This window comes from Ascaphus truei, chromosome 7, assembly GCF_040206685.1.
Source record: "Ascaphus truei isolate aAscTru1 chromosome 7, aAscTru1.hap1, whole genome shotgun sequence".
Taxonomy (NCBI): Eukaryota; Metazoa; Chordata; class Amphibia; order Anura; family Ascaphidae; genus Ascaphus; species Ascaphus truei.
This window is the reverse complement of record NC_134489.1, coordinates 38,131,429-38,144,348: the sequence shown is the minus strand read 5'-3', so window position 1 is coordinate 38,144,348 and position 12,920 is coordinate 38,131,429. Positions and strand designations below refer to the sequence as shown.

Here is a 12,920-nt window from a genome sequence, read left to right as displayed (position 1 = left end):
TAAAGCTGCAGACCAAGCAATATCCTACATGTCTGTTTTTTGTTTTTTTTTAATAAATCAGTTCTGTACTATGAGAAAATACCTGTAGCGTTAAAAAAAACAACTCTGAATGACATTTTTAATGTATTATAATATAATAAGCATTTTCTGTTTCTTGAACAACCATTTACAAAGTCACATCCCCTTCCTCTTCTGAAGCTCTAACAACCCCCTTTTTGAGCCCTGACCTCTCTCTAGCAGTGCACCAATTGTAGCTAGTGACTGCCTGGTCACATGATCTTCCCCACAGTACTTTGCATCTTTGGTCCTCTCCTGCTGCACTGACAGCCATTTAGTGAACCCCCGAGCCGAATCTGCGCCGACCGATCACAGGAGAACGGATCAATCGGCAACGTAGCTACTTACTGATCATTGTGAGGATTGGATTGATGCACATATTAAAGGGGAAGAAAATAAAATTTTAAAAAACAGCTTGGACGTCTGCTTTAAAATGAATTATTTGCAGAGAATGTTCATATATTTTTGTCACTAAATGTTAGGTGACTATGTGCTCATTTGCATGTCATTTCCCAGAATCCCTTGCTGCAGCGGAAGCACTGTATGCTAAGAGATAATGGGGAATGGCAGTGTTGCAGACCTGTCTGAGACATGTGAATGTGCTCACAACGTGGGATTTTTATTTGGTGTATGCTAGAGGGTTTCTGTCACTTTTTTACCCACCATAAACCACTTAATGCGTGTTTATATCCAAATTGTAACTGACAGCATTCCTTAATACCTCGCTTCCCTCTCCTTTTTTTCTCTGTACCCCTTACATTGAAAACTCAATCAAAAATAAGTTGTAAAAAAAAAAAAGACTTCTCGTTGCGCACACCCCACAAATCGAACTGATTGGGGGGACTCTGAAACGTAAAGTGAATGTTTGGTAAGATTCCCGTCACGGGCGGTTATCAGGCACACAGGGGAAGTTGCTGAGATGGGATCTCACTGCTTGCTGCCTTCCTGTAGATGGCAGCGATATCATTGCTTGTTCTTGCAGCGATCTGATAATCATGTCGTAGGCTTCATAACGTGACATGTTCGAGTAGATGAAGCCTCTGCCTGAGAACAATTTGGGGAAATGCTCACGTTGTGTAGTAACATCTGTTCTTCTCACGGTTAGCAGCAATACTGCATCCCCCCCGTTTCCTTATTTCTATATGTGAAGCACGTGACAATGTATCATGCTACGTTCTTACCTAAGCTGGCAATCGTTAGGTGCTCCTGTTATAAATCTGCCACAATCGTGATTGCTGTGCCTAACGTAATGGCCGCCTTTCAGTTTCAATCAGTCCTTCGGTCAGTGTGACTCAGCAGCTACAATGTATCCTTATATTACTAAGGTAACATGAACTATTGTTACAGTTTACAGCTCAAACTGCTGGGAACATTGGCAACGATTCATCACAAACAGGAAAGTGTTGCAAATATCTTGCACTGCTGGGGAGGTTGGCTAAAGCATGCTATAGAAATCAAGGGATGCTTTAAAGCTCATTAAAATGGCATTAGTAGTTGAATAGAAAACAAACAAACAAAAACAAACAAACACAGTCTAATCCTACAGAACTGATTGTTAAAAATCCCCGTGAGATTTCTCATATTTTGCTGCTTTAACATCTTTGCTGCCAGAGGGGACTGCAATCTTTGTGACGTTATCTCCCTGTGGCTCCGACATCAACAACTAGATTGTAAGCTGTATGGGGGAGGGACTGAAAGACATGTAGTACAAAGCCGTGTACACTGCAGCAGGGTGCTCAACTCCAGTCCTCAAGACCCCTCAACAGCTCAGGCTTCACCTTCAGCACAGGTGGCTCAATCAGTCCCTGCTTCAGCACAGGTGGCTCGATCAGTCTCTGCTTCAGCACAGGTGGTTCAATCAGTGGCTCAATCTTCGACTGAGCCACTGATTGAGCCACCTGTGCTGAAACCGGGATATCCTCAAACCCGGATCAGTTGGGGGGTCTTGAGGACTGGAGCTGAGCACCCCCTCTATAGTGTACACGGCTTTGTACATATTTCTCAGCCCCTCTCCCATAGAGCTTATAATCCAATTATTGATGTCTGAGGCACAGGGAGATAAAGTCATATCAATGTAAGAAATTCATACTGTCATTGTTAGTACTGATTATTACACACTGGACACACGGGCCTAACCAATCCATCTTAGAGAACTGACATCTATGAATACATTATTGATGCCTCATAATAACTTCTCACTGCACACAAAATGCCCCCTGAAGCCTCATAACCAGTGCTGGGCATCGCACTGTTTGTTACATAATGATAATAATGGGTAGCACAGAAATACACCGTATCAGACATGCTCCCTATATTTCCCAACTTGATGTTCTATTTTCTGTATTGAGAGTTACAGAATAGAAATACTCAGCATCATTATACAATGCACCATGTTTATTCACACAACACCTGTTCCAAGCAATGAATTCACCCTCTTAAAATCTCCAGCCTAAACTGCACAGTTCATTTTGTGTGGATGCTGATATTCACTGGCTGTGTGAGGATTTAATATAAAGGCATCTCTCTCCCTCTCTTTCTCTCCCTCTCTCTCTGTTTCTCTCTCTCCCTCTCTCTTTCTCTCCCTCTCCCTCTCTCTCTCTGTCTCTCTCTCTCCCTCTCTCTTTCTCTCCCTCTCTATCTTTCTCTCCCTCTCTCTCTCTCTCTCCCTCTGTCTCTCTCTCTCACACACACACACACACAAACACACACACAGTCTGACATCACTCAGTACAAAGGGTGGAGTGAGACCACATTGAATTCAGCTCTGTCTGTAGGGGAAGGGAATTTTTTCAGACAGAGAGGCAGCAGGAGCAGCAGCAGCAGCAGGAACTGGGCATCAGCTGAGTCACCCACACAGACACCACTCCAAATAAAACACCCAAAACGTTCACTACATCATCAAGAAGAGGAGCCCGACATAGAGAGTGGACAGGTCAATCCCCATCTGAGCTACCAGAACACCACCACGGTATCTGCTTAACGTTAAGGATACGGTAAGAGTGGTGGACAACCTCGTTATGTGAAGGAGAGGGTGGGGAGGGTGGGGAGGGCAGCAGGGTTGTTGGGTAGAGAGTGATGGCAGGAAAAGGGTGTGTAGGGAGTGGCCATTAGCTTCAGTTATCATGAGTGGATTATACTGAGGGGGGTCATGGGACCCTTAAGTGCCACTGGGACCACCAAGGCATAGAGCTGATGAAATTCGTAATAGAGAACGGGGTTATTGTAACCCAGACTCTATGCCATGGTGCCTATAACTCATAGAATAGCCAAACATCTGGTCCTGCAGGGCATGTTGTATGTTACCATCTCTATGGTGCCCAAGTCCACTCTATAGAACTTTAATGATGGAACCGCCTTGAGGATGGAGTTGGCCAACTTCGCCTAGATCCTTCTTCCATGTCAACGCCAGGACATTCCTCCAGCCCCAAGCCTCCTGTAGCTACTCTACTTCTTTTGAGTAGAGGGAAGGCAGGGGTGTCAGGGGAAGGCAGGGGTGTCCTGTAAGGGAGATTAGGGAAGAGTGAGGCAGAACTCATCATCTTCCATTGGCTTGCATTGGGGTGAGGGAACTTTTATGAGGGATACATTAGAACAGTGATAAGCTTTGCAGGGAGCCTCCCTGATCAACAAGGGGAGTTAGCTGGTACAGTAAGTGACCTAGGAGCAGAAAGAGAGCAGAGATAGTTAGGCTTATGGGACAGTGATGGGAAGCAGATGCAGTATTTTAATGTGGGGTTTTTATTGTAAGGTGGAATTTCATAGGACTGACAGTGTACGGTGTACTGTGTGTATTCTCTTTCTCTCTCTCTCTCTCGTTTCATTGTGGTTTTGACACACTTTCAGTATTGGTGATGGGGGTAAAGTCTCCCATTAGATGGGTTTCCATTGTGACAGAGGTTTTTGTGTCCCTTTCTATAGAAACAAACACATTAGGAATTTGTAGTATGTGGGAGGGGGGGATATTTTAGAGCAGGCTGACAAACTCACTTCCAGGCTGTGTCTTTGTGATAAGGACCACAATGCAATGCCTTTTTTTACAGCTTTAGAGGGTTGGCATGTTCATTCATTTATTCCTGGTGCCATTGGTGGTTACAGCTATATGTCAAACCTGAGGGGCTTCACAGGATATGTGGATTCAGGTGTTCTTCATTAGATTGTATGACCAGGGAGTCCTACCCCGCAATATTTCTTTGTATGTATTCTGCATTTATTGTGTTAATCCTCCCTGTGTTATGTCTTGAGTGTGTAACATTGTGTACATGGTTAATACACTATAAACAAAAATACAATTCACTGTCTTTCTGGTCCCTCCAATCTTACATTAGGAGACCATTTAAAACTGGCACCAACGCAAAACTCTGCCCAGACCTTGAGTGCAAAACAGGATTGAGAAAGCATTATAATATAGTGGAACACGAAAATACGACTGTAACTTTAGTTTTCAAGGCTGTGGTCTGGATAAAACTCTCTTTTTGATGCTCTTTCAACGCTGGTATTACTTTCAGTGGGATCCCTGGGAATTTTAACCACGTTAGTGATGGAATGGTATTCTAACTGCAACTGGAAACAGTAGCTACCCTCAATCTAACTAATGTTGTATGAATGCAGGCCATCGTTCCCAAAGACACCCCGAAATCTCAATTTGGATCTGCTTCTTAAAAATGAGGAAAACAGAAAAATAATTGCCAAAAGCACAATCTGTTAGTATTGTCTGGAACATCAGATGCTCAACTCCAGGCCCCCTAACAGGTCAGATTTTCAGGATACCTCAGCTTCAGCACAGTTGGGTCAATCTGTCCCTGCTTCAGCACAGGTGGCTCAATCAGAGGCTCAGTCTTTGACTGAGCCTTTGATTGAGCCACCTGTGCTGAAGTTGGGATATCCTGAAAACCTGACCTGTTTGGGGCGGGGGGGTAAGGTTGAGGACTGGAGTTGAGCACCCCTGATCTGGAATATTAGGTGCATGTCAGACTGGGCAGAGCCAAACTTCCCAAGTAGGAAAAATCCTGAAAAAAGTAAACACAGTCCCTGTAGGAAAAATGCAAAGAATTGACATTAACTATAGAGCACACATTAGGAGACCAAGCTTTCTCCTTCTCTCTTGATATTTGCTGTATAATAAATGTACATGTTTAGCATTTTTCCTACTGGTCCTATGGATTTTTTATTTTATTTTTTTACTAAAGACACCAATATGTAGGAGTGTGTCAGGGAGTCAGAAACAGATGTGTATTATTTTGGCTTGTTCCTGCTGCCCGAATAACATCTGCTTCCGTTGTGCCTTTGTGTATCCAGACTTCCACGTATAGACGTATTCGCAACTATTTTCAAATGCATTCTCAAACATGCTAAATCCCTGTCTTTTCATTAAACACTCACAGTGTCATTTTGTAATCCACTGCGACATTACTGTTTGTGTCCGGTTGGGGACCACTACAGGCTTCACAATGCGACAGCAGCTCATGCTGACGAATTAAAAAAAAAAACGGGAAAAAAAGCTGTCTCTTAATGGGTTTGTGGGTTCTATACTTCAACCCAAGCATGGCTGCACACGCTGTGAAAGCAGCAGGCTGGAGCATTAGGGAGATTCCCGTTTAAAAGAAGTTGCGGAAGCTAAAATGTGACATGCTCAGCATTTGGGTATCTGCAGGATAACCACTTTGCTATGTTTCAGCATGGGGGCAAATGCACCTGTTTGCTGCCAGCAGAGCCCCTCTGGTTACAAATGGACAATAACGCTGCTTTTTCAGTTGTAGTCTAACCTGCCGCTGACCTCTCGCGAGCAACCAAGGGGTTAACTGACACATCTATGGGTAAAGTGAAGGAGAGTCACAGGGTCTGCATTGAAAGCTTAGGTATGTGAGGAGATAAGACTGGTATGTGTACGTGTTACACTGTGGTGGCTGCCAGGGGAAGTGCTTCTGATACAGTGGGGACAGTGGGGGAGAGGAGTCCTGGGTCACAGAGGATATTATGATGGATGGGTCGGGTGATGTTAACTGGTTCCTTATATACAGCCTGTGTTTATTTAGCATGGCGAGTATCAGTGACTCTGTGGAGGAGCTATAGGAATTGGTTATACTTTAGGAGCAGTTAGGGGAGAAGTTATAGAGAGCAGTGTATAGGAGCAGTTAGGGGAGGAGTTATAGAGAGCAGTTTCTAGGAGCAGTTAGGGGAGGAGTTATAGAGAGCAGTTTCTAGGAGCAGTTAGGGGAGGAGTTATAGAGAGCAGTTTCTAGGAGCAGTTAGGGGAGGAGTTATAGAGAGCAGTTTCCAGGAGCAGTTAGGGGAGGAGTTATAGAGAGCAGTTTCTAGGAGCAGTTAGGGGAGGAGTTAGAGAGCAGTTTCTAGGAGCAGTTAGGGGAGGAGTTAGAGAGCAGTTTCTAGGAGGAGTTATAGAGAGCAGTTTCTAGGAGCAGTTAGGGGATGAGTTATAGAGAGCAGTTTCTAGGAGCAGTTAGGGGAGGAGTTATAAAGAGCAGTTTCTAGGAGCAGTTAGGGGAGGAGTTATAGAGAGCAGTTTCTAGGAGCAGTTACGGGAGGAGTTATAGAGAGCAGTTTCTAGGAGCAGTTAGGGGAGGAGTTATAGAGAGCAGTTTCTAGGAGCAGTTAGGGGAGGAGTTATAGAGAGCAGTTTCTAGGAGCAGTTAGGGGAGGAGTTATAGAGAGCAGTTTCTAGGAGCAGTTAGGGGAGGAGTTATAGAGAGCAGTTTCTAGGAGCAGTTAGGAGAGGAGATATAGGGAGAGGTTATAGGAGCAGTTAGGGGAGGAGTTATAGAGAGCAGTGTATAGGAGCAGTTAGGGGAGGAGTTATAGAGAGCAGTGTATAGGAGCAGTTAGGGGAGGAGTTATAGAGAGCAGTGTATAGGAGCAGTTAGGGGAGGAGTTATAGAGAACAGTGTATAGGAGCAGTTAGGGGAGGAGTTATAGAGAGCAGTGTATAGGAGCAGTTAGGAGAGGAGTTAGGCCTCGGCCAGGGTTCCTGCGGGCGGTCGGAGGCTCAGGGAAAGCGGGTGCTTTCCCTGCCCTTAGACAGCGCGCCGTCCGGAGGCGGGCCAGTGACGTCACGGAGCTGGTTTGCCCTCATTGGGCGAACTGCTCACGTGACCGGCCCTGCGCTCCGGCGAAAGCGGAAATGTAAAATTCTGCTAAGACCTACGCTTCCGCGCGCTTGTGGAAGCGCAGGCGAGCCCCTACTAAAGCCGCTCTCATTGCGGCTGTAGGGGCTCACAGATAAGTACCAGCGCGCCTCAGCATGCCCGAGGCCTTATAGAGAGCAGTTTATAGGAGCAGTTAGGGGAGGTGTCATTGAAGCAGTTAGGGCATTTGGTGAGAAACAGCAGCCCTCAGGGACTTCACCTGTGGGCCCCGACCTCTTGCTGCCCCAGCAGCTCGCTCTCCCTCTCTCCCCAGTGTATAGGGAGCGGAGATGTTCCGGGTGTGCAAGATGTTCCGGGTGTGCAAGATGTTCCGGGTGTGCAAGATGTTCCGGGTGTGCAAGATGTTCCGGGTGTGCAAGATGTTCCGGGTGTGCAAGATGTTCCGGCTGTGCAAGATGTTCCGGGTGTGCAAGATGTTCCGAGTGTGCAAGATGTTCCGGGTGTGCAAGATGTTTCGGGTGTGCAAGATGTTTCGGGTGTGCAAGATGTTCCGGGTGTGCAAGATGTTCCGGGTGTGCATCGCAGCTTCTTCCTGCTTCCTAGCTGCTTAATTACCGCCTGCTGACAGATACTGTTGTGCTGTCACACTCCTCTGCTGTGCTAATCACTAGTTCCCAGTGTAAGGCTGCGGCCAGGGTGGGAGAGCGCTCGCTGCCGCTCGAGTGCCATGATGTCAGGCACTGGGCGTTTCCAGGCCAGCCAGTTGTGTGCTCGGGGGGGGGCATGTCAGGGGGCGCGGCCATGACATCACGGAGCTGGTTCGCCCTCATTGGGCGAGCTGCTCATGTGACACGCCAGCGAGCGCGCAAATCAAATTTGCGTGCGCTCGCTCACGCTGGCTGCAGCCTAAGAAGAGGAGTGGGACAGTATACACCAGTGAGCCAGTATTGACAACGAGACGCGCCGTTGCCATGACAACGTGCGTCACATGACACCTCAACACCATATAGCGTCCCATTGCCATGACGCCATGCAGCCCTGTTGACGGGATTTGCCAGGGAGGATGCCGGGAAGAGAAATAAATATATAAAGAAGATAAACGTTAAAAAAAATTATCTCCCGGTTAGCCTTCAGTAGGTGGCAACGTTGATGATGCGGCGTCATGTGGCGCTGCATCGTCAGGACGACGCAACATCGCTTGGCGACACATTGCCATGACAGCACGCCGTCACGTGACGCAGTGACGTCATGATGCCGCGGGATCAGGGCGGATGGGTAAGTGAAATTGCCCAAATATAATGACAAAGATGCATTTTTAACATGTGTCTCAATATAACCATCTACTGTGCTCCCGCTTATCTTGTAAATTTGTCAGGGTTAAACATAACAATTGCCACGCTCAGTAGCTCTCTGGTTGACATAAATATATATTCACTTTGTGGTGGGTGTGGGAGTTTGAGCTTGCTGGGAATCTGTGTTAAACATAAAAAAACCTGAATAACACGTTTTATTGTTAACAAAAAGGCGAAAGGGAACCTTGATCTGCGCTAAGTTGCTTTTCAGGCGCTGATTGTAGTGCCACAATTAAATATTTTTTTCCGATCCTTAGTAATAACTGCGTACAGTACAATGCTATAAACGTTCATTAAGCAGCACATATTATCCATGAGTTTGTGGGTTTCTTGAAGTGCCTTTAACCCCCTTTCACGGTTAGAGGGGCAGCAAAGGAGGCTGACCCACTGATTGAGCTACCTGTGCTGAAGCAGGGATATCCTGAAAACCTGACCTGTTGGTGACTATTCTGAAAACCTGACCTGTTGGTAGCTCTTGGGGATTGGAGTTGCCAACCCCTGCCCTAAATCAGAGAGAGAATGGGAGGAGTGAGGGAGAGGAAGTGTAATCTGAGGAAGAAAAAAACAGGAGAAAAGGGAATAGAAATGGGGGAAGCGACAAGTAAGGTATAAGAGAGAGGGGGAGAGAGAGGGGGAGAGAGAGAGGGGGACAGAGAGAGAGGGGGAGGTGTGTGAGAGGGGAAAAGTGAGAGCGGGGGAGATGTGAGTGCGGGAGGTGTGAGAGAGAGGAAGAGAGAGAGGCGTGGAGGTGTGAGAGAGGGGGAGATGTGAGAGAGGTGGAGGTGTGAGAGAGGGGGAGATGTGAGAGAGGGGGTGGTGTGTGAGAGGGGAAGAGCGAGAAAGGGGGAGGAGTGTGAGAGGGGAAGAGCGAGAAAGGGGGAGGTGTGTGAGAGGGGAAGAGCGTGAGAGGGGAAGAGTGAGAGAGGGGGAGCTGTGTGAGAGAGGGGAAGAGTGGGAGAGGGGGGTGCGAGAGAGGGGGAGGTGCGAGAGAGGGGAAGAGTGATAGAGGGGGGTGCGAGAGGGGGAGGTGCGAGAGAGGGGAAGAGTGATAGAGGGGGGGTGCGAGAGAGGGGGAGATGTGAGAGAGGGGAAGAGTGAGAGAGGGGGAGGTGTGTGAGAGGGGAAGAGTGAGAGAGGGGGAGGTGTGAGAGAGGGGAAGAGAGAGAGAGGGGGAGGTTTGTGAAAGGGAAAGAGCGAGAGGGGTGTGTGAGAGGGGGTGTGAGAGCGGGAAGAGCGAGAGAGGGGGAGGTGCGAGAGAGGGGGAGGTGCAAGAGAGGGGGAGGTGCAAGAGAGGGGGAGGTGCGAGAGAGGGGGAGGTGCGAGAGAGGGGAGGTGTACGAGAGAGGGGAGGTGTGTGAGAGGGGAGGTGTGAGAGAGGGGAGGTGTGAGAGAGGGTGAGGTGTGAGAGAGACGGTTTCAACTTTTCATGTACATTATTACATACTTTGTTTTCAAGCATTCAAGTTTACTATTCTCAAAACAAAAATGCAATATATGTAAGATATCTCCACTTTTATCATCCTGGGGAGAAAGAGCATCTTTTCGTAATCTTTACTAACATTTTCAACTAGAACATTTTAGAATTTTCCCATCTACAGATATCATACATGCTTCTCTCTAGCTGCCCCTCTCTCCCCTGCCCCTTAATGTCTGCCACCCTTTCTCAGCCCCTATGTCTCGCTCTGCCTCTTAATGTCTGCCACCCTCTCTCTGCCCCTATTTATTTATAAAGTATTTTACCAGGAAGTAATACATTGAGAGTTACCTCTCGTTTTCACGTATGTCCTGGGCACAGAGTTAAGACAAATAATACATGGTTACAAGTACAGTTATATAAATGAACAGGGTATACATTATATACAAGACATTGCGTGCACAGTTAAAGAAAATATATGTTATGGGCGTATGAAACAGTTACAGACCAGATTAAAATGTGAGACAGCCTTAGATTTGAAAGAACTTAGACTGGTGGTGGATGTGAGAGTGTTATGTCTCACTCTGCCCCTTAATGTCTGCCACCCTCTCTCTTTGCCCCATAATCTCTGCCACCCTGTCTCTCTCTCTCTGCCCCTGTCTCTCTCTGCACCTAAATCTCTGCCACCCTCTCCCTCTCTGCCACCCTCTCGCTGCCTCTCTCTCTCTCTCCCTCTCTGCACCTCTCTCTTCGCTCCTCTCTCTATCTGCCTCTCTCTCTCTCTGCCTCTCTCTCACTTTGCCCACCTCTCTCTTTTTCTGCCCCTCACCCCCCAGCCCTCCCTCTCTAACCCTACTTGCTCTATCTTTTGCCTGGTTCCTCTCATTGGTTCTGCTTCCCTTTCCCGCTGAGAACACCCATCCATCTCTCCATTTCCTTATTCATGCTGCTCATCTCTGTTCCCCTTCCCCACTGCCTCTAACTTCCCCCATTCTATTTCTATACAGAGAGACACCCGTACATCAGGTGGCTGTGTATGAAAATGTCTACACTCAGTGTTGCATTAGCATCACATTCTTTGACTAGCAAGTTGCTGTACATTTCAATGACCTGAATCGTATTATGGGGAAATGTAGCAAAGTAAGCGTATTGCAACCAGACAAACAAACCACATATTCATGTGGGTGTTTAACTTGTATCCCCAGGAAAGAAGATAACTAACAGTTATCCACCTTGCACACCTGCAAACATGTGTACGCGGGCATTTGGTCATCTAACTCTTTAGGGGGAAGTTCATACACACGATTTATGTCCTAAAGTAGGGGTGCTAGACCCCCCAACAGGCCTGGTTTTAAGGATATCCCTGCTTCAGCACAGGTGGCTCAATCGTCGATTGAGCCACCGATTGCGCTGAAGCAGGGATATACAGAAAACCTTACCTGTTGTAGCGCTTGAAGACTGGAGTTGGCCACCCACGATCTGTAGCATCCCATTCCAATGTGCCACCATCTTTTGACATGTCCCATGTTGGATTCAGCTACATGCAGGGCAGAGTAACACAGGACTAACATGTGTCAGCGCTGCTCTGCTGCTTGTCTGTGCTGATACCCATCCCCTCTGCCTACAGACGTCATAGTGAACAGGAGAATGGCTGGAACATCTAGCGCTGAACATTACAGCCAGTGCTTTGATTTTGTGTGATCTTTCTCAAAAAGAGGTTACTCCTGTGAAGGAATAATGAGAACAGAATGGATGGCAGTGACAATAAAACATGTCTCTTTCCTAATTGAGCAGGGAGTAGTTGCTGCCACCCATGTAGTGTTGTCCTCTCAGTGGTTTTAGGAGAAGCAGAGCATCTTTCTTCTTGCCTTTGTACTCAATACATCCACAGACTGGCCTGTCTGTTCCAGGCAGAGTAAAAGAAAGGTGCTGTCTTCTGCTCAGTGCGTCAGAGGACCCTGAATATGTCACATAAGCCACGTGCTAGAACGGTGACTCGGCTTTGGAAGGCAGTAGTTATAAGCCTAGTGTGCTCCCACCTGGGGATGCCACCTGCCAGCTAATTTCAAGCAGTGATGGCTTTTAAACTGGGATGAGAAATGTCAGCGCCTGAACTGACAAGAGACATGAACCGTTGCTGCAGGGTCTTTAGGATCTCACTGAGACATTCCCTGGAAATAACAGTTCAAAAAGTGGGAGCCGCCATGTGCCACGGTGACTTTCCCTTCACAGATTGGCTTGCAGCGGGCAACTAGCAGGTAACTTTTCCTGATCAAGGCGGGTTCTTAGATTTTAGTGGGTCTGGCTAGTTCAATAAAGCATGCAACAAAAACATAGTGTAGAGCAGGGGTCTCCAACCTTTGTTTTGTTTAGGAACCCTATAATTATATTGTGAAAATCTGTGGAACCGCGACCCTCTCTAATAGCGCGTCTGAGATTAGATGCATTGTAAGGAACCCCAACCCTCTCTAATAGCGCGTCTGAGATCAGATGCATTGTAAGGAACCCCAACCCTCTCTAATAGCGCGTCTGACATCAGATGCATTGTAAGGAACCCCAAACCTCTCTAATAGCGCGTCTGAGATCAGATGCATTGTAAGGAACCCCAACCCTCTCTAATAGCGCGTCTGTGATCAGATGCATTGTAAGGAACCCCAACCCTCTCTAATAGTGCGTCTGAGATCAGATGCATTGTAAGGAACCCCAACCCTCTCTAATAGCGTGTCTGAGATCAGATGCATTGTAAGGAACCCCAACCCTCTCTAATAGCGCGTCTGACATCAGATGCATTGTAAGGAACCCCGACCCTCTCTAATAGTGCGTCTGAGATCAGATGCATTGTAAGGAACCCCAACCCTCTCTAATAGTGCGTCTGAGATCAGATGCATTGTAAGGAACCCCAACCCTCTCTAATAGCGCGTCTGAGATCAGATGCATTGTAAGGAACCCCAACCCTCTCTTATAGCGCGTCTGACATCAGATGCATTGTAAGGAACC

General features: G+C 47.2%; 1 protein-coding gene across 1 annotated transcript in view; it reads left to right on the top strand.

Annotated features, from left to right (window-relative positions):
- The first annotated feature begins 2,753 nt into the window (after nt 1-2,753).
- The window catches only part of PEA15 (proliferation and apoptosis adaptor protein 15), a 68,378-nt gene continuing 58,211 nt past the window's right edge, over nt 2,754-12,920 (top strand). Inside the window, exon 1 of the mRNA XM_075607751.1 lies at nt 2,754-3,050. The gene's annotated coding sequence lies outside the window, so the exon portion shown is untranslated. The remainder of the gene's footprint in view (nt 3,051-12,920) is intronic.